At 44.6% G+C, this 25,378-nt stretch overlaps 1 pseudogene; it reads right to left on the bottom strand.

The window, feature by feature from the left end:
* LOC138664097 (oocyte zinc finger protein XlCOF22-like) overlaps window positions 1-25,168 on the bottom strand; it is a 30,289-nt pseudogene extending 5,121 nt beyond the window's left edge.
* Between the last annotated feature and the right edge of the window lie 210 nt (window positions 25,169-25,378).

Below are 25,378 nucleotides of genomic sequence, written 5' to 3'. Positions count from 1 at the left end.
AGTGATCAGAAAATGACAAATGTGAGGTTGAAATGACAAGTGTTAGGGGGGAATGAGAGGAGTGAGGGGGAAAATGAGATGTGAGGGAGAAAATGAGAGATGTGAGGGGGAAAATGAAAGATGTGATTGGGAAAATGAGAGGCGTGATGGGAAAATAAGAGAAGTGAGGTGCTATAACTAACCACAGATATTTACTATGCCCAGGCAACGCCGGGCTCTTCAGCTAGTATAAAATAAAAAAAAAATGGATCAAGTGTAATGTAAAAAAAAAAATCACTAGATGCAAGAGGGAAGATGTCAGAATGAAAGAACATGATTGTAGAAAAATGAGGAAGGGAACCAAAATCTGTTTAAGATTTAGGAATACAGAGACACAATCATCGTGTTTAAAAGGAACCTGTCACCCCCAAAATCGATGGTGAGGTAAGCTCACCGCCATCAGGGGCTTATCTACAGCATTCTGTAATGCTGTAGATAAGCCCCCGATGTTACCTGAAAGAGGAGAAAAAGAGGTTAGATTATACTCACCCAGGGGCGGTCCCGCTGCTGGTCCGGTCAAATGGGCGTCTCAGGTCCGCTCCGGCGCCTCCTATCTTCATTCCATGACGTCCTCTTCTGGTCTTCACGCCGCGGCTCCGGCGCAGTTGTACTTTGTCTGCCCTGTTGAGGGCAGAGCAAAGTACTGCAGTGCGCAGGCGCCGGGCCTCTCTGACCTTTCCGGCGCCTGCGCACCGCAGTACTTTGCTCTGCCCTCAACAGGGCAGACAAAGTACAACTGCGCCGGAGCCGCGGCGTGAAGACCAGAAGAGGACGTCATGGAATGAAGATGGGAGGCGCTGTACCGGACCTGAGACACCCTTCGGAGCGGGACCGATCCTGGGTGAGTATAATCTAACGTCTTTTTCTCCTCTTTCAGGTAACATCGGCGGCTTATCTATAGCATTACAGAATGCTGTAGATAAGCCCCTGATGGCGGTGAGCTTACCTCACCATCGATTTTGGGGGTGACAGGTTCACTTTAATTAGGGGAAAAATATACTATGTAATGATCAGAGTGGATGGTAGTAGGTTTACAAAAAACAGGGTTATACCAGACATTGCAGGAATCTGCAGCAGATCACCATATAATGTAATATAATAATAATCATCATGTGCTGCAAGACAGATAAAGTAAACTGACCAGATATGTGCAAGAGCTGAAATGTCCGAACATGTCACAAAATAATCATATATTACATGCACAATCATGGAGCATAAATAAATACCCATAATGGATTTGTGTTCCTCTGGGATGGAGCCAACCCAATGTGCGCTCCTGGCACTGATTGTTTTATTAGGATATACTCACCAGTGCGGTTATCTGTGGGAATCTCCTCTTTACACCGCTCATCACCTCTCATATATGTCTCTGTAGTATTAATATGGGGCAGATATTTACCCTGAAAAAAAATGTTTTAAGGGTCAGAGAAAGATGAAAAAATCATAACCAGAAAATTAGGGGAAGATCCAGACAACACTTAATGTCTATGATCAGCTTTACCCTGTCATCTCCACCAAGTATAAAACACACACTGAATGGCCACATTATTAGAGACACCCGCGATGTCTATTCAGATCCTCAGCAATTCAGATTGTAATAGATTCCACTAGATGAAGAAGTAATTCTGTGGGATTATTGGCCAATTCGCAAATAAAATGGAGATACTGATATGTTGTGAACAGTCTATTTCATCTCATCATGAAGATGCGCTATAGGATTAAAACATGAGGATTATGAAGTCCGGGGAAGCAACAAAAACTCTCTAATATTCCTGGAATCAATCCTTGACTAGTGGATCATTGTGTCATGGTGTACTGTCCTTCTACCGTAACGAAACAGCTGCCATGAAGTGATGAGCTTGGTTGGCCAAAATGCTTATGTAAGCCCTAATGTCCAAACATCCATCCACGGATAACAAAGGATCCACGATGAGCCAAGAAAAAAATCCCCTGCCATTACTCTAAGTCCACCAGCCTGAAATGATGACACCTGATAGATGGTGGCACAGGAACTGTTCATCTGATGTTATAGCCCATCTGTGCCAAGGAAAAATGAGTGATTTCAAACACATTAGTTGGACACCAGTCCAGTAGTTAAAAATTGCTCCTTAGCACAAATTGTAGTGCAGCGGTATCCACGCTATGCAGTGATGAGGCACTGACCCAGCAAAGTTTCAAATAAAAGTCTCTTTAACCCCTTCGCGCCATGCGCCGTACTAGTACTGCGCTGCCGGCACTGCATTAGTGCCAGCAGCAGTACTAGTACGGCGCATCGATCACCGCGGTCTCGCGCTGAGCGCCGCGGTGATCGGGTGCGGGTGCCAGCTGTATATGACAGCTGACACCCCGCAGCAATGCCCACGATCGGCGCTATCGCCGATCGCGGGCATTTAACCCCTCTGATGCCGCTGTCAATAGTGACAGCGGCATAGAGGGGGATCGCGCAGGGACGGGGGCTCCCTGCGCTCTCCCACCGGAGCAACGCAATGAGATCGCGTTGCTCCGGTGACCTGGAAGGAGTCCCCGGATCCAAGATGGCCGCCGGACTCCTTCCGGGTCATGAAGTGACCTGGCTAGCCGGCGCCTGCTGAGAGCAGGCGCTGGAGAGCCAGCTAAGCTGCCTGTCAGATCGTTGATCTGACAGTGTGCCATGCACAGTGTCAGATCAACGATCTGATCTAATACAGAGATGTCCCACCCTGGGACAATGTTAGAAAGTAAAAAAAAAAAAAAATAGAATGTGTAAAAAAAAAATAAAAAAAAAATCCCCAAATAAAAAAAAAAAAAAAAACATTTCCCAATAAATCTATTTATGTAAAAAAAAAAAAAAACAATAAATGTACACATATTTGGTATCGCCGCGTCCGTAACGACCCGCTCTATAAAACTATCCCACTAGTTAACCACTTCAGTGAACACCGCAAAAAAAAAAAAAAAAAAAACAAGGCAAAAAACAACGCTTTATTATCATACAGGCGAACAAAAAGTGGAATAACACGCGATCAAAACGATGGATATAAATAACCATGGTACCGCTGAAAACGTCATCTTGTCCCGCAAAAAAAAAGCCGCCATACAGCATCATCAGCAGAAAAGTAAAAAAGTTATAGCTCTCAGAATAATGCGATGCAAAAACAATTATTTTTTTATATAAAATAGTTTTTATTGTGTAAAAGCGCCAAAACATAAAAAAAATTACATAAATGAGGTATCGCTGTAATCGTACTGACCCGAAGAATAAAACTGCTTTATCCATTTTACCACACGTGGAACGGTATAAACGCCCCCCCTAAAAGAAATTCAGGAATTGCTGGTTTTTGTTCATTCCGCCTCCCAAAAATCGGAATAAAAAGTGATCAAAAAATGTCATCTGCCCGAAAATGTTACCAATAAAAACTTCAACTCGTCCCGCAAAAAACAAGACCTCATATGACTCTGTGGGCCAAAATATGGATAAATTATAGCTCTCAAAATGTGGTGATGCAAAAACTATTTTTTGCAATAAAAAGCGTCTTTCAGTGTGTGACGGCTGCCAATCATAAAAATCCGCCAAAAAAACGCTATAAAAGTAAATCAAACCCCCCTTCATCACCCCCTTAGTTAGGGAAAAATAATAAAATGTAAAAAAATGTATTTATTTCCATTTTCCCATTAGGGCTAGGGTTAGGGCTAGGGTTAGGGCTAGGGTTAGGGCTAGGGTTAGGGCTAGGGTTAGGGTTAGAGTTTCAGTTATAATTGGGGGTTTCCACTGTTTAGGCACATCAGGGGCTCTCCAAACACGACATGGCGTCCGATATCAATTCCAGCCAATTCTGCTTTGAAAAAGTAAAACAGGGCTCCTTCCCTTCCGAGTTTTCCTGTGTGCCCAAACAGTGGTTCCCCCCAACATATAGGGTATCAGCGTTCTCAGGACAAGTTGGACAACAACTTTTGGGGTCCAATTTGTCCTGTTACCCTTGGGAAAATAAAAACATAGGGGATAAAATATCATTTTCGTGGAAAAAAAATATTTTTTATTTTCACGGCTCTGCGTTATAAACTGTAGTGAAACACTTGTTGGTTCAAAGCTCTCACAACACATCTAGATAAGTTCCTTGGGGGGTCTAGTTTCCAATATGGGGTCACTTGTGGGGGGTTTCTACTGTTTAGGTACATCAGGGGCTCTGCAAATGCAACATGACGCCTGCAGACCAATCCATCTAAGTCTGCATTTCAAATGGCGCTCCTTCCCTTCCGAGCTCTGCCATGCACTCAAACGGTGGTTCCCCCCCACATGTGGGGTATCAGCGTACTCAGGACAAATTGGACAATAACATTTGTGGTCCAATATCTCCTGTTACCCTTGGGGAAAAAAAATTGCGGGCTAAAACATCATTTTGTGGAAAGAAAAAATGATTTTTTAATTTTCACAATGCTACATTCTAAACTTTAGTGAAACAATTGGGGGTTAAAAGTGCTCACCACACATCTAGATAAGTTCCTTAGGGGGTCTTCTTTCCAAAATGGGGTCACTTGTGGGGGGTTTCCACTGTTAAGGCACGTCAGGGGCTCTCCAAATGCGACATGGCGTCCGATCTCAATTCCAGCCAATTTTGCATTGAAAAGTCAAATGGCGCTCCTTCCCTTCCGAGCTCTGCCATGCGCTCAAACAGTGGTTTATCCCCATATATGAAGTATCGACGTACTCAGGACAAATTGCAAAACAACTTTTGGGGTCCAATTTATCCTTTTACCCTTGGGAAAATAAAAAATTTGGGGCAAAAAGATCATTTTTTGTGAAAATTAAATATACATTTTTTTTTACGGCTCTACATTATAAACTTCTGTGAAGCACTTGGAGGTTCAAAGTGCTCACCACACATCTAGATTAGTTCCTTAGGGGGTCTACTTTCCAAAATGGTGTCACTTGTGGGGGTTTCCACTGTTTAGGCACATCAGGGGCTCTCCAATCGTGACATGGGCTCCGATCTCAATTCCAGCAAATCTCGCATTGAAAAGTCAAATGGCGCTCCTTCCCTTCCGAGCTCTGCCATGTGCCCAAACAGTGGTTTACCCCCACATATGGGGTATCAGCGTACTCAGGACAAATTGTACAACGACTTTTGTGGTCCAATTTCTCCTGTTACCCTTGGTAAAATGAAACAAATTGGACCTGAAGTAAAAATTTTGTGAAAAAAAAGTTAAATGTTCAATTTTTTTAAACATTCAAAAAATTCCTGTGAAGCACCTGAAGGGTTAATAAACTTTTTGAATGTGGTTTTGAGTACCTTGAGGGGTGCAGGTTTTAGAATGGTGTCACTTTTGGGCATTTTCTGTCATATAGACCCCTCAAAGTCACTTCAAGTGTGAGGTGGTCCGTAAAAAAACGGTTTTGCAAATTTTGTTGCAAAAATGAGAAATCGCTGGTCAACTTTTAACCCTTATAACGTCCTAACAAAAAAAAATTATGTTTCCAAAATTGTGCTGATGTAAAGCAGACATGTGGGAAATGTTGATTATTAACTATATTATGTGATATAACTCTCTAATTTAAGGGCATAAAAACTAAGAGTTTGAAAATTGCTAAATTTTCAGAATTTCCGACAAATTTTTGTTTTTTTCACAAATAAATGCAAGTCGTATCGAAGAAGTTTTACCACTATCATGAAGTACAATATGTCACGAGAAAACAATGTCAGAATCACCAGGATCCATTGAAGCGTTTCAGAGTTATGACCTCATAAAGTGACAGTGGTCAGAATTGTAAAAATTGGCCCGGTCACTTAGGTGAAAACAGGCTTTGGGGTGAAGGGGTTAATGCGTTTACTTGACAGCATTAATGTCCAACCCACAGCATTACACAGTACACGATATCCTTCGGATAGCAGCCGAGAACCATATCCTCCAGTTTGCAGCCAATAAACACGCCAGTCCACGTCCAAGACCAGTTGCCGTGGGCAACTACACTGCTATGTACGCTGTGGGTGCCAGGCATCTCAGCTCCCCTGGCTGTTTGGCTCCGCTTGCCTTTGTTGCCTCACACAGGTGGAGCTCTGCAGAGCCGACGGCACTGCACTCCAGCAAACACCAGACGGACACTAAGGCCGGGGTCAGACATGCGAGAAACTTGCACGAGTCTCGTATGTCAATATCAGGAACTGCCGCCAGCACTCGGACAGGAGCGTGCGGCTGCATGTATTTCTATGCATGTATCCAGTCCCGAGTGCCAGCGGCAGTGCCGGGTATTGACATTTGAGACTCGTGCGAGTTTCTCGCATGTCTGACCCAGGCCTAACGCTGACCCTGACACACTCAAACCCTTTACTGCAGGGCTTTTAACCAAAGAACCTGGAGCTTTCGGCAACATGGAAAACCAGGCCAGGAAGGAAACGGACTGCCACGCTACCATCCTGTAGTCTGTTTCAAAACAAAAGTCCAGCAGGTTTTCTCAAATCTGCCCTGGACAAATAGCTTGTCCAAGACTAACACTCACTTTTATTTTTCATTGCAATCACAGCTACGCCTGTGACTGCAATGCACTCCCATGGCTTCAATATGCCTCCATGCGCATCCTGGGGGGAACAAACAGTGACCCTCACATGTAACAGGTCACTGCCTCACATATTATTAATATCTTCCTTAACAAATCGTGTATGTCCTGTGGATCACCTTTCATTGTATTTTTTCCCTCAATCACAATATTATCAGTACTAAAACTATTGGCAAGAAAAACTGAAGATGTTAGGAATTTTTCAAAATTTCCCTGACAACCATGCTTAGGTGAAGTGCTCACAATTCCCATTCTAATGTGGTTTCAGACTGAAAAATGATCACTTTATTTTATATCACACTAGTTATTAGTATTCTCTATACAGGAATGTTTCGATAAAGAAAGTGTCAGTGTTTCTAATAAATTGGCCATTCAGTGTATAATACTGGGCTATAAAACAAGTCTGATCACAAGACCTACATAGCCTTATACACATCATAGGGGAGATCTCATGACACCTTCTCTCCATCTACCTGATGATCCTGAGGAACATCGAGATCTTCTTGTTTACAGTCCTGTGGAAAAAGAGGACGGGGACATCTCTCTGCTGTTGTCCTCTCACTGGATAGAACTGGAAGAAACACATACAGGGACTGAATTCACTCTTTGCATACAGATAATTATTGGCTGTGTGTTTTTAGTCCTGTCCATTACCTGGTGATGTGAGGGGCTGGGGAACCTCCATCATGACGTCCTTGTACAGATCTTTATGTCCTTCTAAATACTCCCACTCCTCCATGGAAAAACAGACGGTGACATCCTGACACCTTATAGGAACCTGACACATACAATGATACCGTCATCCCCCGATCCCTCCATAGTGTTACTGTATAATGTCCCAGCATTCCCAGCAGTGTCACCTCTCCAGTCAGCAGCTCAATCATCTTGTAGGTGAGTTCTAGGATCTTCTGGTCATTGATGTCCTCATATATCAGGGGGTGAGGTGGAGGCCCCATGATTGGGCTCAGGGGTCTTCCCCACCCCTCAGACACAGGGTCCTGACAGCGCTCACTAGAGGTATTCACTACTGTATAATCCTGGTTATGGAGAGACACATTAATAAATCTCACTACAGACATTTCCAGAGTCCTCACCTCTCCAGTTCTGTCCATCTGATATTCCCATAGATAAGAATGATGTAATGTGACGTCATCAGAATCTCTCACCTCTCCAGTAAGCCGGAAGAGGATCTCTAGGGTGAGGTGTAATATCCTCTCCGCCATCTTGTCCCTGTCCCTATCCATCCTTGTAGGGTCACTCAGGAAAATTCTCTTATCTAGAAGATCTCCACTGAGAGGATCCGATACTGTAGGGACCTGAATGGGGAGAAGATGACGATGTAACATCATAAAGATCCCATGTAAGAAATCTCCGGAGCTGTTACCGGCATGACATGATCACTACATCCAGTCATGGCCCCGTCCTGCCCCTGGTATAAATAAGTAAATAGGGCAGCACACTGCAGCGCCAAAACATGCAAACTTGAAAACACAAAATTTGAACTGCATTACTGCACTGAAAATATGAAAAATGAGAGCTTTTAGCGCATAAAAATGGCCAATTTTATGTGTACCTCGTAGCCACGATAAGGCATCTCTCTTATACGAGGCCCTACGCTTGACCTACCTCTCTGAGAATAAACGTCTCCATCTGAATGGGTACATGTGAAACCTCTCCTTGGACTCAAATTCTCTCTCACTGTGGAGGGGTATTGGACCTATTATAATTAAAACACCTGAAGCTAGGAGGCGGGGAGTGCACGATCAGAAGGCCAGAGAATACATTTCAAAAAACCTGATCTGCACATCCAAACATAGACACAGTGTGAACAGGTGCTGAACCCAGAGTCGCCAACTCGTATATATTTAAGTAAATAGGGCAGCACACTGCAGCGCCAAAACATGCAAACTTGAAAACACAAAATTTGAACTGCATTACTGCACTGAAAATATGAAAAATGAGAGCTTTTAGCGCATAAAAATGGCCAATTTTATGTGTACCTCGTAGCCACGATAAGGCATCTCTCTTATACGAGGCCCTACGCTTGACCTACCTCTCTGAGAATAAACGTCTCCATCTGAATGGGTACATGTGAAACCTCTCCTTGGACTCAAATTCTCTCTCTCTGTGGAGGGGTATTGGACCTATTATAATTAAAACACCTGAAGCTAGGAGGCGGGGAGTGCACGATCAGAAGGCCAGAGAATACATTTCAAAAAACCTGATCTGCACATCCAAACATAGACACAGTGTGAACAGGTGCTGAACCCAGAGTCGCCAACTCGTATATATTTAAGTAAATAGGGCAGCACACTGCAGCGCCAAAACATGCAAACTTGAAAACACAAAATTTGAACTGCATTACTGCACTGAAAATATGAAAAATGAGAGCTTTTAGCGCATAAAAATGGCCAATTTTATGTGTACCTCGTAGCCACGATAAGGCATCTCTCTTATACGAGGCCCTACGCTTGACCTACCTCTCTGAGAATAAACGTCTCCATCTGAATGGGTACATGTGAAACCTCTCCTTGGACTCAAATTCTCTCTCACTGTGGAGGGGTATTGGACCTATTATAATTAAAACACCTGAAGCTAGGAGGCGGGGAGTGCACGATCAGAAGGCCAGAGAATACATTTCAAAAAACCTGATCTGCACATCCAAACATAGACACAGTGTGAACAGGTGCTGAACCCAGAGTCGCCAACTCGTATATATTTAAGTAAATAGGGCAGCACACTGCAGCGCCAAAACATGCAAACTTGAAAACACAAAATTTGAACTGCATTACTGCACTGAAAATATGAAAAATGAGAGCTTTTAGCGCATAAAAATGGCCAATTTTATGTGTACCTCGTAGCCACGATAAGGCATCTCTCTTATACGAGGCCCTACGCTTGACCTACCTCTCTGAGAATAAACGTCTCCATCTGAATGGGTACATGTGAAACCTCTCCTTGGACTCAAATTCTCTCTCACTGTGGAGGGGTATTGGACCTATTATAATTAAAACACCTGAAGCTAGGAGGCGGGGAGTGCACGATCAGAAGGCCAGAGAATACATTTCAAAAAACCTGATCTGCACATCCAAACATAGACACAGTGTGAACAGGTGCTGAACCCAGAGTCGCCAACTCGTATATATTTAAGTAAATAGGGCAGCACACTGCAGCGCCAAAACATGCAAACTTGAAAACACAAAATTTGAACTGCATTACTGCACTGAAAATATGAAAAATGAGAGCTTTTAGCGCATAAAAATGGCCAATTTTATGTGTACCTCGTAGCCACGATAAGGCATCTCTCTTATACGAGGCCCTACGCTTGACCTACCTCTCTGAGAATAAACGTCTCCATCTGAATGGGTACATGTGAAACCTCTCCTTGGACTCAAATTCTCTCTCACTGTGGAGGGGTATTGGACCTATTATAATTAAAACACCTGAAGCTAGGAGGCGGGGAGTGCACGATCAGAAGGCCAGAGAATACATTTCAAAAAACCTGATCTGCACATCCAAACATAGACACAGTGTGAACAGGTGCTGAACCCAGAGTCGCCAACTCGTATATATTTAAGTAAATAGGGCAGCACACTGCAGCGCCAAAACATGCAAACTTGAAAACACAAAATTTGAACTGCATTACTGCACTGAAAATATGAAAAATGAGAGCTTTTTTGAAGCTGCCCCTGGTATAACACACAATCCCACTATAGTCACATACAGAGATTTATCACAGGCTCAGCACTGAGAGGGTTAATGTCCCCCCCCCCGCCCAGTAATGGGGAATCTCCAGCACATACCTCCTCCTGCCCAGCCGCACATCACATATATGGCTGTACTGTGCGCACAGGACCTGTGATGAGGTCACAGGAGGGAAACCATCAGGGGTCACATGATCAGGTGCCTCTATGACTAGTAGACAATGGTGTCATGGTGCATTGTCCTTCTAGGGTAGGGTAAACAGCTGCCATGAAGTGATGAACTTGATTAGCGAAAATGTTTCAAACAAAAATCTCTTTAATGTGTTTACTTGACAGCATTAATGGCCAACTCACAGCATTGCACAGTACACAATATCCCCCGGATCGCAGCCGAGAACCATATGCTCCAGTTTGCAGCCAATAAACATGCTAGTCCAACTCCAAGACCAGTTGCCGTGGGTGACTGCACTGCTATGTAGCTGTGGGTGCCAGGCATCTCAGTTCCCCCGGCTGTTTGGCTCCACTTGCCTTTGTTGCCTCACACAGGTGGAGCTCTGCAGAGCCGACGGCACTGCACTCTAGCAAACACCAGACTGATACACTACCATCCTGTAGTCAGTTTCAAAACAAAAGCTCAGCAGGTTTACTTAAATCTGCCCTGGACAAATAGCTTGCCCAACACTAACACTCACTTTTATTTTTAATTGCAATCACAGCTACGCCTGTGACTGCAATGCACTCCCATGGCCTCAATGTGCCTCCTTGCGCATCCTGGGGGAACAAATAGCAACCCTCACATGTAACACTGGTCACTGCCTCAAATATCATTGATATCTTCCTCAACAAATCGTGTATGTCCTATGGATCCCCTTTCATTTCATTTTTCCCTCAATCATAATGTTCTCAGTACTAATACTTTTGACAAGAAAAACTAAAGAGGTTAGGAGTTTTTCAAAATTTCACTGACAACCTTGCCTAGGTAAAGTGCTCAAAATTCCCATTCTAATGTGGTTTCAGACTGAAAAATGATCACTTTATTTTATATTACACTGCAATATATTCTAATGGTACAACTTCCCACCTCTGATTGCGGTCTCATCTCCTGCAATATATTCTAATGGTACAACTTCCCACCTCTGATTGCTGTCTCATCTCCTTCAATATATTCTAATGGTACAACTTCCCACCTCTGATTGCGGTCTCATCTCCTGCAATATATTCTAATGGTATATAATTACAGCTAGTGCACACAATTCCTGATTGAGTTTGCAAATGTTATTCATCTTAGCTGCATAAATAAAGGTATTTACTTAATACAACTTACTCTGTTTGTCCTCTTTTGCTATGAGGTGAACTAAGTTCTCAAAGAGGTTTATGATCCATGTAGGCCTGGACATTTGTTTATCTGTTCCCTACATTTATTGTGTCCTGCTGTCTCAACTTAGTCTCATTGATTGCTAACGAGAGAAAAAAATGTAAGATCTAAGGACTAGCCTCCTGTATATTCAGACATAGCCTGGGGAGGAATTTATGGAAGGGGGCATTTATGCACATTTAATCGAATGGCAATTAGACAGGGCAGGAGACAGGCAAGGGTGGTTTCACACTTGCGTTTTTGTCTGCAGCGTTTTTTTTTTTTTTTTTTTTAAACGCATGCGTTTTTTTGTGTATGCGTTTGGTCGCGTTTTGCAACGCATGCGTTTTTTTACTGCATGCGTTCATTTTCTAAAATGCTACTTGTAGTATTTTTAGAAGCGTTTTTTGGACCAAAAAAAAAACGCATGCGTTTTCATGCGTTTTTTTTTGGGTCAAAAAATACATTGGAGTCAATGGGGACGCATGCGTTTTTTGGTGCATGCGTTTTTTGCGTTAAAAAACGCATGCTTTTTTTATTAAAAAACCTGAAAACACACTAATATGCCACCACCCAACATAAAGGTGATAAAGGGATCCTAACCCTACCCCAAAGGGATCCTAACCCTACGGGATCCTAACCCTACCCCTAACCCTACCCCTAACCCTAAGGGATCCTAACCCTAACCCTACCCCTAACCCTACCCCTAACCCTAAGGGAGCCTAACCCTAACCCTAAGGGATCCTAACCCTAACCCTACCCCTAACCCTAAGGGATCCTAACCCTACCCCTAACTATTTCTGTTAATAGTGGGTTTTTTACTTTATTTTGATGATTGGCAGCTGTCACACATTTTTCAGCATGAGTTTAAAAAATGCAAACACATGAAAAAACGCATGTAAACGCGTCAAAACGCCACCACATGCAAAAACGCATGCATCAAAAAAACGCAGCGCTTGCACGCGTTTACATGCGTTTTTTCACCATGCGGTTTTTTGCGTTTTTTACCGCAAAACGCACCCAAAAAAACGCAAATGTGAAACCAGCCTTAGACAAATAAATGTAATCCCTGTACATTTGGAACACAACAAATATGCATTTGTATAATATATTTCCTGGCTGCTGCATTCACTCACATTCACCACCCTTGCATTAATTATTTACACTCCATTCATATCGGCCCCTCTGTCCTTTCCTCTCCTATGTAGAGCACTCACTCTCTGTTCACATTGCTAACAGAGCAGATCCATTCAGTCCCACCATCCAACACATGAGACGCTCTCACAAATCACTTAACCATCTGCTCACTCTTTCTATCCTCCTTCTCCTAGTCACAGGAGACCTCTCTCTCAACCCCGGCCCCCCATGTTATAGCAAGTCAAACCTCCCAACTGTTACACTCAGAAACCCCTCTAACCTTATTAACATTCCCTGCATGCCTTCTGTCTCTTTCAATTGTGCCCTTTGGAACTCTCGCTCAGTGTGTAATAAACTCTCCTTCATACATGACTTCTTCCTTTCTGATTCTCTTAACCTTCTAGCTCTTACTGAAACCTGGATCCAGCAGTCAGACACCACCGCTGCTGCCACTCTCTCATATGGTGGACTACACTTTTCTCATACCCCAAGATCTGACAACAGAGCAGGTGGAGGCATTGGTCTGCTCCTATCACCCAAATGTATCTTTCAGGTTATTCCCCAAGTACCCTCACTTGTCTTCCCTTCTTTTGAGGTCCATGCGATCAGACTCTACATTCCCTTCTCCATGCGAGTGGCGGTGGTGTATCGTCCTCCGGGCCCCTCCCATCAGTTCCTGGATCACTTTGTCACCTGGCTTCCACACTTTCTCTCCTGTGACATTCCCACCCTCATCATGGATGATTTAAACATCCCCATTGCTTTTCCCCTCTCCCCATCTGCTTCTCACCTTTTATCTCTAACCTCCTCTTTCGGCCTCTCGCAGCATACTAACTCTTCAACTCATGAAGACGGGAACTTCCTCGACTTGGTCTTCTCCCGGCTTTGCTCAGTGGATGATTTCACAATCTCCTCTCTCCCGCTCTCTGACCACAACCTTCTTTCATTCTCTATCAAGAACTACCATCCTGTGGGGGCGTGTCCTAGCTGGCCATGTGAGCGGACGCAGGGAAGAGCGCTCCCGCTGCCAGAGTGATAAATACCGTGTTCAAACACTGAATTTCTTGATTTCTTGCCACATACCGGCTGGCTGACGGTCTGGAGGGCACAGCAGTGCTGAGCGGCGGTACCGGCATCAGAGGCAATGACCAGGCAGCGGCAGAAAGACGCAGGAGCTGACGATGGTGATGCAGGAGCCAGCCAAGATGGCGCCGAGGTCAGAGAAGACGCTGACAGGGAGAACGCTGCATGTCAGCGGCGCATGGAGGTGGGGACGAAGCTGTAGCAGTATGCCAGTGTGGAAGCTGCAGAGGAGGCAGAGCAAGGATCCGGAGCTGGAGCTGTCAAGGACGAGGAGGATACAGGCATGGCTGAGGAGCATGAGGTACAGAGGGAGAAGGAAAGAGGCAGCATGGCGGGGGCTAGTGGGGGACCTTAAGGCTTACTGCAGGAAGAGAAGCCGACCCTCACAGATGTTGTTACGCTGATCTCCTCGTGCCAGCAATCCCTGAATTCCCTAGCCCTGCAGATGCAGGAGGTTAAAGGGGACACGGCACAGATTAATGCAGCCCTGCAAAAGATGGACAAACGTATGGGTGCGGTGGAGGAGAGGGTGAACACGGCAGAAGACCACATAGTTAAATTACAAAAAGTTGTGAAAAAGTTCGCCCAAGCAATAGCCGAGCTCGCTGCCAAAAATGAGGATCTGGAAAATGGATCCAGAAGGAATAATATACGTATAGTGGGGCTGCCTGAAAAGACTGAGGGGAGAAACCCCACAGAGTTTGTTGAAAACTGGCTGCTGGAGAAAATTGGGGGCACAGTACTGACAAAAGTTTTTGCTGTTGAAAGGGCTCATAGGGTTCCGCCGCAGCCCCCTGCCCCAGGAGCGAATCCCCGTACCATGCTTGCCAAAATACTGAACTACAGGGACAGAGATATTATCCTCAGAAAGGCTAGAGAGATGGAGGATCTGACGGCTGGAGGTCAAAAGTTCGCCATTTACCCGGATTATTCTGCTGTGGTTCAGAAACAACGGATGAAGTTTACTGGGGTCAAGCGACAGGCTGAGGGAGCTGGGAGTGCAATACTCTGTGTTGTTCCCGGCAAAGTTGAGACTGGCGGCTTTTAATAAAACCAACTTTTTTCTGACATCAGAGGACACTACCCAGTGGATTGATACTAACGAGAAAAAACTTAAGGGAAAGGGCGACTGACATTTCGGCGAGATCCGGATGGGAATTGTTTTCTCTGTCGCTGGAAGAGGGATCTGCGCTCGTTAGCATTGGTTAAAGGGTTGAGCAACTGCTGAGGGTTTAGCTGGGCCATATTGAGTGATTGGCCGGAGGGGGCAGGACCGTCTAATAAGTATTGGGGAGGAAGGTTATGCCGGGTACTGCAAAATTGGTTTGGTACGTTTTTCTACATGTTTATATAAGTTGGAATGTTAGGAAAAAACAAAAGTTGTGGGAGAGTGTTCGCAGTGGGTGGTGATAAGAGGTAGAATGCGTTGTACTGGGTGGGTTAGGGGGGTAAGTTGGGGGTGGGCAGGGGGGTGGGAGGGATTAGGCAGCTCATACTTGGGAAACTGGATACTATGAAGGATGATGAGCCACATGATGGGGGATCGCATTAAAATATTGAGTTGGAATGTAAGGTCTTGCGGATAAAACCCGGCGGGCGGCAAATCTGCAGTATGTAAGAGAACAGAGAGTCTCAATGATATGCCTGTTGGAGACACATTTGGTGCGGGAAAGGGTGAATGTATTGAAAAGGCGCTGGATACAGAGGGCGTATCATTCTACTTTCTTTACTTACTCTAGGGGTGTGTCGGTGCTAGTACCTGTGGGAGTGCAATATGAGGAGGTGATGGTACAGGAGGATGTGGATGGTCAGTATGTGGTGGTGCAATGTAAAATAAATGTATTGTTGATGTGTATAGCGGCAATGTACATTCCGCCCCCATACTCAAGTAAGAAAATTAGAGAGGTGCTGGAGCGCTGGGGCCCGATACCATTTCTAATTATTGGTGATCTTAATAATATATGCGATGACTTTTGGGATAAAAATAAAAACTCCCAGTAAAGGACAGTGGGACACACTACTACGTTTGGGACTTATGTTCGTGAAGAAGGTATGACTGATCTATGGAGAGTTAGACATGTTGGGGAAAGGGGGTATTCATGTTATTCACCAGCTCATGGTACTTTGTCTAGGATTGATTTGGCACTGGGTAACCGTCTGTTGGATACGATGGTAGGGGATGTGAGATATTTGCCTAGGGCTCTTTCAGACCATAGTCCAGTTGAGGTGGAGTTTCGACCGATGGGGACACGGGCCGGGAGCAGGAGAGAGTGGAAGATTCACCCTAATTGGCTGCACAGCATAGATTTGGATAAGATAAAACAGGAGTTGGCGGAATTTTTTGAGATAAATGAGGGGAGTGTAGATGCTCTTACTGTATGGGAAGCAATGAAGGCGTACTTGAGAGGGCTGCTCTTTAGAGATATCAGTAGATGTAAGCGGAAATCGAGAGAGGCAGAGAGGTTAGCGATTGATGGGTTGAGAATAGCTGAGGACGAGATGGTAATACTGGGTACTCCGGAGGCTGGGAGGAGGTTAAAGGCAGCTCAAAGTCAGCTGGAAGAAGTTTTGTTGGGTAAGGCTGAAAGGAAGAGGGAATTCATGAAGCTGGCTTATTATCAGGAGGGTGAAACTGTGGGTCATATGCTGTCGCTGGTGGCTTCTGCCTAGAGAAATACTTCTTTTGTCCATTCTCTGGCTTCCGGGAGTGGTACGAGTGTCTCTGAGAGTCCAGAGATTTTAGGTTTTTGCGGATTTTTACGTGGACCTATATTCCTCTCGGGTGGATGGGTCGGTGGGAGATACGGTGACGTTCCTAGAGGGATTGGAGCTCCCGAGGCTGAGTGACACAGATAGAGAGGAGGAAGAGCTGGGTCGGGCAATCTACGGCTAATGGAAAGGCGCCTGGTGTAGATGGGTTTCCTGCCGAGATTTATAAACATATGGGGGAAGTGCTGATTCCTAGATTAAAGGCGGTCCTGGAGGAGGCTAGTAGTAGAGGGTGTCTGCCGGCATCCATGAGAGAGGCCATAATAGCGGTGATTCCTAAGGAGGGGAAAGACTTGAAACAGCTAGACTCATACCGGCCAATCTCCTTGCTCACTATAGATGTCAAGCTTCTGGCTAAGGTGTTGGCGTTGAGGCTGACGAGTGTCATCTCCGGCCTGGTACACCCAGACCAATCTGGCTTTATGCCTGATGGGTCCACTGCGGTCAACCTACGGAGGCTATTTATGAATCTGCAGCTTAAATCCGACAACTGTGGCCAGAGAGTTATTGCATCTTTAGACGCCCATAAGGCGTTCGATAGTGTGGAGTGGGGGTATCTCTGGCAGGTGTTGCAGAGTATGGGGTTTGGCCCGCAGTTTGTGTCCTGGATTCGGCTGATGTATTCGATGCCGATGGCCAGGGTCAGGGTGAACGGAGAGTTATCACGGACTATACAATTAGCTAGAGGGACGAGGCAGGGGTGTCCGCTCACTCCTCTTTTGTTTGCTCTGGCCGTGGAAGCTAAGCTTCGACGGTCTGATGAGGTGTCTGGGTTTAAATATGGGATGACTGAAGAGAGAGTGGCATTGTATGCGGACGACATTCCGCTATTTCTGGCTGACCCGGTTGCTTCCTTGGGGGGAGGGGGCATTGGGATTATTTACATAGTTACTAAGGTTGAAGGAAGACTATAAGTCCATCTAGTTCAACCCATATCATAACCTAACATGCCCTAACATGTTGATCCAGAGGAAGGCAAAAAAAACCATGTGGCAAAGAGTAAGGCTAGTTTCACATTTGCGTTAAAAAACGCAGCGTTTTTAACGCAAACGCAGGTGCTGCAAAAAACGCATGTAAACGCGTGCAAACGCTGCGCTTTTTAGACGCATGCGTTTTTGCATGTGTTAAAAAAATGCGGCATTTTGATGTGTTTACATGCGTTTTTCCCTGCGTTTGCGTTTTTTGTATTCTTGTATTTTTCTATTGAAACGCATGCGTTTAAAAACGCATGCAAACGCATGTGCTTAAAAATGCATGCGCTTAAAACGCATGCGTTTACATAGACAGCAATACGTTTTTTTGCCGCAAAAAAGGCATGCGTTTTTTGGGGCAAAAAAACGCCGCTAGAAATTACTACAGGTTGCATTTCCGCAACAAAACGCAAGCATAGAAACGACGCATACGTCGTCAAAAAGCGGCAAAACGCATGCGTTTTTAATGTTAAGTATAGAAAACAAAAAATGCATGCTTTTTTTGCACTAAAACACAGCGGCAAAAAACGCAAATGTGAAACCAGCCTAAGCTCCACATTGGGGAAAAAAATTCCTTCCCGACTCCACATACGGCAATCAGAATAGTTCCCTGGATCAACACCCTATCAAGGAATCTAGTTTATATACCCTGTAACATTATACTTTTCCAGAAATTTATCCAGTCCCCTCTTAAATTTAAGTAATGAATCACTCATTACAACATCATACGGCAAAGAGTTCCATAGTCTCACTGCTCTTACAGTAAAGAATCTGCGTCTGTTATTATGCTTAAACCTTTTTTCCTCCAAACGTAGAGGATGCACCCTTGTCCCTGTTTCAGGTCTATGATTAAAAAGATCATCAGAAAGGTCTTTGTACTGTCCCCTCATATATTTATACATTAAAATAAGATCACCCCTTAGTCTTCGTTTTTCCAAACCAAATAGCCCCAAGTGTAATAACCTATCTTCGTATTGCAGACCCCCCAGTCCTCTAATAACCTTGGTCACTCTTCTCTGCACCCACTCCAGTTCAGCTATGTCTTTCTTATACACTGGAGACCAGAACTGTCATGTCATGATTAAGGGAGCCTAGTCTCCAGAAACGCGTTGAGATTCTTACCCATATGGTTGTGCTGAAGTCTGTATCCTCCATGTTATAAGTTTGTGAATAAAGAAAACGCTTTTTTACGGACTCGGTGAAGCTGGACATTTCTTTCTTTTTTTAGACCAGAACTGTGCACAGTATTCTAAGTGTGGTCGAACAAGTGACTTGTATAGAGGTAAAATTATGTTCTCCTCATGTGCATCTATGCCTCTTTTAATGCATCCCATTATTTTATTTGCCTTTGTAGCAGCTGCCTGACACTGGCCACTGAATATGAGTTTGTCATCCACCCATACACCCAGGTCTTTTTCATTGACGGTTTTGCCCAGAGTTTTAGAATTAAGCACATAGTTATACATCTTATTACTTCTACCCAAGTGCATGACCTTACATTTATCCCCATTAAAGCTCATTTGCCATTTATCAGCCCAAGCTTCTAGTTTACATAAATCATCCTGTAATATAAAATTGTCCTCCCCTGTATTGATTACCCTGCAGAGTTTAGTGTCATCTGCAAATATTGAAATTCTACTCTGAATGCCCCCTACAAGGTCATTAATAAATATGTTAAAAAGAAGAGGGCCCAATACTGACCCTTGTGGTACCCCACTGCTAACCGCTACCCAGTCTGAGTGTGCTCCATTAATAACCACCCTTTGTTTCCTATCCCTGAGCCAGCTCTCAACCCACTTACACATATTTTCCCCTATCCCCATTATTCTCATTTTATGTATCAACCATTTGTGTGGCACTGTATCAAAAGCTTTTGAAAAGTCCATATACACTACGTCCACTGGGTTCCCTTGGTCCAGTCTGGAACTTACCTCTTCATAGAAGCTGATGAAATTAGTCTGATATGAACGGTCCCTAGTAAACCCGTGCTGATACTGGGTCATGAGGTTATTCCTCTTCAGATACTCCAGTATAGCATCCCTTAGAATGCCCTCCAGGATTTGACCCACATTTGAACGATTCGGCTCAGTGTAAGGTAAGTCTACCTTGTTTAAAGTGGATGACACAGGGGGAGGAGGGGAGTGAGCCGCTGGAGGATGGGCGACTGAAGGTGGTAAGCCAATTTAAATATCTTGGGATATGGGTATCTATGCCTGTTATTGATTACATACATAGGAACCTGACTCCGATCTTAGGCGTTCTTAAGGCAAAAGTGGATGCTTGGCTTAAGCTGCATTTATCTGTAGTAGGCAGGGTGAATCTTATCAAAATGATTTTGATGCCGAAAATACTATATGTTCTTCATAATGCGCCAGTTTGGATACCGTGTGGGAAATTTAGACAGATTAACCCTCTGTTTAGGAATTTGATATGGGGGAGACAACATCCACGTATCAAACTGGAGACACTTCAGCGAACCAAGGAAGATGGGGGCTTGGCACTGTCTAACCCTGAAATATATTTTCTTGCAGCCCAAAGTCAGCATCTAAAGGGCTGGGCGCATGAAGGGTTGTCTGGGGCGGTACAGCAATTAATGGAAAAGGTGACAAAAAGAAGGCCAGTAGAACAATGTCTGGAGGATGGATCCCTGGTGGCTTTGGGGAAATTGTATCCGACTGTGTTATTGATATGTAAGCTGTGGGGTAGGCTGAAATATATACGTGGGATTACGGGTTTGACCAGATTCTCCCCGTTATGGTATAACAATAATTTACAGGAGTTTGGGGCATTGGGGGTACTAACAGAATGGCAGGCCAAGGGGATTCAATACATGTATCAGATAACTGAACGGGATGAGTTGAAATCCTTTTCCCAATTGCAGGTGGAATACCAGTATTTGCGGATGAGACATGCTTTCGGAGCTCAGAATAGGGACGGAGGTATTAGAATTCAAAGGGATATAGTGCTAGAGTATGTGTGTAATGAAGGGACTACTGGGGGGGGGTTATTTCTACTCTGTATAAAGATCTGCTGCATACTTTCCTCTTAGGGTTTCCAATAATGGCGAGAGCTAAGTGGGAGAGGGATCTGGGCCCAATGGAGAACGAGACTTGGGAGTCGGTGCTAGAATGTGTCCCACGTCTGTCACTGAGCGAACCGTATAGGCTGTCACAGCTTTATGTAATACACAGAGTTTACAGGTCTCCGAAGGTGTTATATAGGGCAGGTTTGCGTGATGATTCTGAGTGCCCGAGGTGTAAATCTACAGATGCTGATATTTTTCATATGATGTGGACGTGTCAGAGACTGGCTGCTTTTTGGTTGGTAGTTTTGAGTCATATGGAAGGTGCGTATGGATGCACGGTGCCAAGGCATCTGATGGTGTGCTTGTTGGGGTGTGTGGATGAGATTGGAGTGGATAACATCCTGAAGATAGCTATTGCCAGATTGCTGTACATGGCCAGGAAAGTAATAGCGCGAAATTGGATCAGGGAAGAACCGCCTTCAAGAAGAGAATTCCTCCAGTATGTGAAGCAGGGCCTGGCACTGGTAAAGGGGTTTTATAAAAAAAAAAGAGGGAAAATTGAAATGTTCAATAAATTATGGTCTCCGTGGATTGCCATGGGATAGGGGTATTATAGAGAATGAGTGAATTAAAGTCCTAAATTGGTGAAAATGTGACATGTGGCCTATGATCCTAACCGAGGGATTAGTCACTCTATAGTCTTAATGATGGAATTATTAAACAAGGTGGGCTGTCTTGTTGGGAGGGGGCGGGATAACTTTGTATTGAAAATAAGAATGTAACATTTCAATTATAATGTTATTCTTAATAAAAATTTATTTGAATTAAAAAAAAAGAACTACCATCCCGCTCAGGTCACCCCCACTTTTGACACTTATAGAAACATACAGGCCATTAACACCCAGAAACTTATGAAGAACTTGCAGTCCTCATTGGCCCTGGATGAAATTGCACCTCCTATACAAATACACAGACGGTGACAACTGTGGCACACGCTGCAAACACGTTTCCTACAGAGGTGCTCCAGGTGCGCCGAACGCCTGTGGAGATAATCTAATCTATCTGAAAATGTCATCCATTAAAAGTTTATGCTTAAAACATACAACTCTGCCCTTCACCTCTCCAAACAAACCTATTTCAACACCCTGATCACCTCACTGTCCAATAACCCTAAACGTCTCTGACACTTTTCATTCCCTACTCAACCCAGAGTGCAGGCCCCAACCACGGATCTCCACGCTGATGATCTGGCCAACTACTTCAAAGAAAAAATATCCGACAGGAAATCATCTCCCAATCTCTTCATACCATGCACTGTCCTCCCTCCCCCACTGCATCTAGCTCACTCTCTGACTTTGAACCAGTCACAGAAGAAGAAGTAATCAGGCTCCCTGCATCTTTTCGCCCGACCACTTGCACCAGTGTGACCCCATTCCGTCACTTCTCCTCCAGTCCCTTTGCCCTGCTGTCACTTCTCACCTAACAAAAATATTCAACCTTTCTCTCTCTTCCGTTATCTTTCCCTCCTCATTTAAGCAGGTCATCACACATCTGTGGCACCCCAGCAGTTTGGGTACCACAGTAGTGCTGTCTTCTTCACGGGGAGTATAGTGCTATGTCTGGAGACAAGTGAGATTTCCTTTGGTAGGTTAACACACACACACACACACACACACCACCTTCCACTTCCAGGCCAGGAGGGGGAGCTCCAAGACCTGTTTTGGAATAAAGATCCTGGTTTGGAGGCAGAGACAGCTCAGTTAGTAGTAGAAGTCTGTGTGCGAGGACAGACAGGAGTGGAGCACAGAGGAAAGAGAGAGCTCCAGGAGGCCTAGGACAGCAGAACGATAAAAGGCCTTGTTGAGATACTTAGTGGCAGCAGGGAATTAGAGACAAAAAGCGCAGAGTGGTAGGCTCCCACCTGACTTACCCAAGGGAACTTGCTTGTCTCTTCTCTGGACTGCCCGGACATCTCTGCCTGCCCTGTGATCTGGTGCCCTGGAATGTGAATGCTGAAGTCTTCAGTAAAGGTAAAGAGACTGCATTCTTGTGTCCTCGTTCTTCTCTGCACCTCTCACCATATCACTATCTACACACCGGGAGCCCTGGGGATATACTTCACATGTGGGAATATATACCATCCAGCTGCCATAACATCACCCCAGCGGACCCCTTAAAGCAGCGTCGGTCATCCTGACCGAATACCACAGGTGGCGTCACGAACATAAACTCTATCCCTTAAAGACCTTTCCCTTTTATATGGGCGCGCTGGGCCACGGACCGGGTCGCAACCACCGTGACATCCCTCTGTGAACCGCAGGACCCTGTACCAAGTAACCCCTGGCTCGTGGGGCGACTCACATCCATTACTTAAAAAAACATCCCTCGACCAAAACTGTGCCACTAACTATAGACCTGTCTCTAATCTTCCCTTCATCGCTAAACTCCTCGAACGCCTGGTCCACTCCCATCTTATCCGCTATCTTCTCAGATAACTCTCTTCTCGACTCTCTTCAATCTGGTTTCCGCTCTTTACACTCCAATGAAACTGCCCTCACTAAAGTCTCTAATCATTTACTAACAGCTAAATCTAATGGTCACTGCTCTTGGATCTCTCCGCAGCATTCGACACTGTGGATCATCAGCTCCTCCTCACTATGCTCCGCTCCATCGGCCTTAAGGACACTGTTCTCTCCTGGTTCTCCTCTTATCTCTCCGACCGCTCTTCAAATGTATCTTTTACTAGTTAATAATAGTAATATTTATTTTTATATAGCGCTAACATATTCTGCAGCGATTTACAGTTTGCACATATTATCACTGCTGCCCCTGATGGGGCTCACAATCTATATTCCCTCTCAGTATGTCTTTGGAATGGGAGGAAACCGAAGAACCCGGAGGAAACCCACGCAAACACGGGGAGAACATACAAACTCCTTGCAGATGTTGTCCTTGGTGGGATTTGAACCCAGGACTCCAGCGCTGCTATCTCTCTGACCACTATTTCACTGTATCTTTTGCTGGTTCCTCTTCCTCTCATCTTCCCCTTACTGTTGGGGTTCCTCAAGGATCAGTCCTAGGCCCCTTCCTCTTCTCTTTGTATACCGCCCTTATTGGGCAAACAATCAGTAGATTTTGGTTCCGGGACCATCTCTATGCTGATGACACCCAATTATACACTTCTGCTCCTGATATCACGCCTGCCTCTTTAGAAAACACCAGTGATTGTCTTACTGCTGTCTCGAACATCATGCCCTCCCTCTATCTGAAACTGAACCTGTCAAAAACTGAACTCCTGGTGTTTTCTCCCTCTACTAACCTACTGTACCTTTGCCTGACTGTTATCTCCGTGTGTGGTTCTACCATTACTCCCAAGCAACATGCCCGCAGCCTTCGGTCATACTTGATTCTGAGCTTTCATTCGCCCCCCACATCCGATCACTGTCTCGCTCTTGTTATCTGAACCTCAAAAACATTTCTAGAATTCAACCGTTTCTTACTTTCGACATTGCAAAAACTCTTACGGTTTCTCTTACTCACTCTCGTCTTGACTATTGTAACTCTCTACTAATCGGCCTCCCTCTTACCAAACTCTCCCTTCTCCAATATGTCCTGAATGCTGCAGCCAGGATCATATTCCTCACCAACCGTTACACCGATGCCTCTACCTTGTGCCAGTCATTTCACTTGTTACCCATCCACTCCAGAATCCAGTACAAACTTATTACCCTTATGCACAAAGCACTCCATGGCTCAGCACCACCTTACATCTCCTCCCTGGTCTCAGCCTACTACCCTACCCATGTCCTCCGCTAATGACCTCAGGTTAGCATCCTCAATAATCAGAACCTCCCACTCCCGTCTCCAAGACTTTTCACGTGTTGCGCCAATTCTTTGGAATGCACTACCCAGGTTAATACGATTAATACCCAAACCCCACAGTTTTACGTGTTCCCTAAAATGCATTTCTTCAGGCTGGCCTACTGCCTCAATGCATTTAACCTAACTATCCCTGTGTGGCCCATTCAAAAAACTTAAACCATAATCCGGTTCCTTGCATCATGTTCTGTTACCATCCACCTCTGGTGTCTCCCCTTTTCCCATAGATTGTAAGCTTGCGAGCAGGGCCCTCATTCCTCTTGGTGTCTGTTTTGATCTGTGTTTATTGTTATTCTGTAATATCTATTGTCTGTACAAGTCCTCTCTATAATATAAAGTGCTGCGGAATATGTCAGCGCTATAGAAATAAAAATTATAATTATTATTAGTTATTAGTATTCTCTATACAGAGAAGTTTTAATAAAGAAAGTGTCAGTGTTTCTAATAAATTGTCAGCTCAGTGTAGAATACTGGGGGATAAAACAAGTCTGATCACAAGACCTTCACAACCTTACACACATCATAGGGGAGATCTCATGGCACCTTCTCTCCATCTACCTGATGATCCTGAGGAACATCGAGATCTTCTTGTTTACAGTCTTGTGGAAGAAGAGGACGGGGACATCTCTCTGGTGTTGTCTTCTCACTGGATAGATCTGGAGGAAACACATACAGGGACTGAATTCATTCTTTACATACAGATAATTATAGGCCGTGTGTATTTAGTCCTGTCTATTACCTGGTGATGTGAGGGGCTGGGGAACCTCCATCATGAGGTCCTTGTACAGATCTCTGTGTCCTTCTAAATACTCCCACTCCTCCATGGAGAAATAGACGGTGACATCCTGACACCTTATAGGAACCTGACACATACAATGATACCGTCAT

This window comes from Ranitomeya imitator, chromosome 2 (genome assembly GCF_032444005.1).
Source record: "Ranitomeya imitator isolate aRanImi1 chromosome 2, aRanImi1.pri, whole genome shotgun sequence".
Taxonomy (NCBI): Eukaryota; Metazoa; Chordata; class Amphibia; order Anura; family Dendrobatidae; genus Ranitomeya; species Ranitomeya imitator.
The sequence above is the reverse complement of the archived record's forward strand: the minus strand, read 5'-3'. Positions and strand labels throughout refer to the sequence as shown.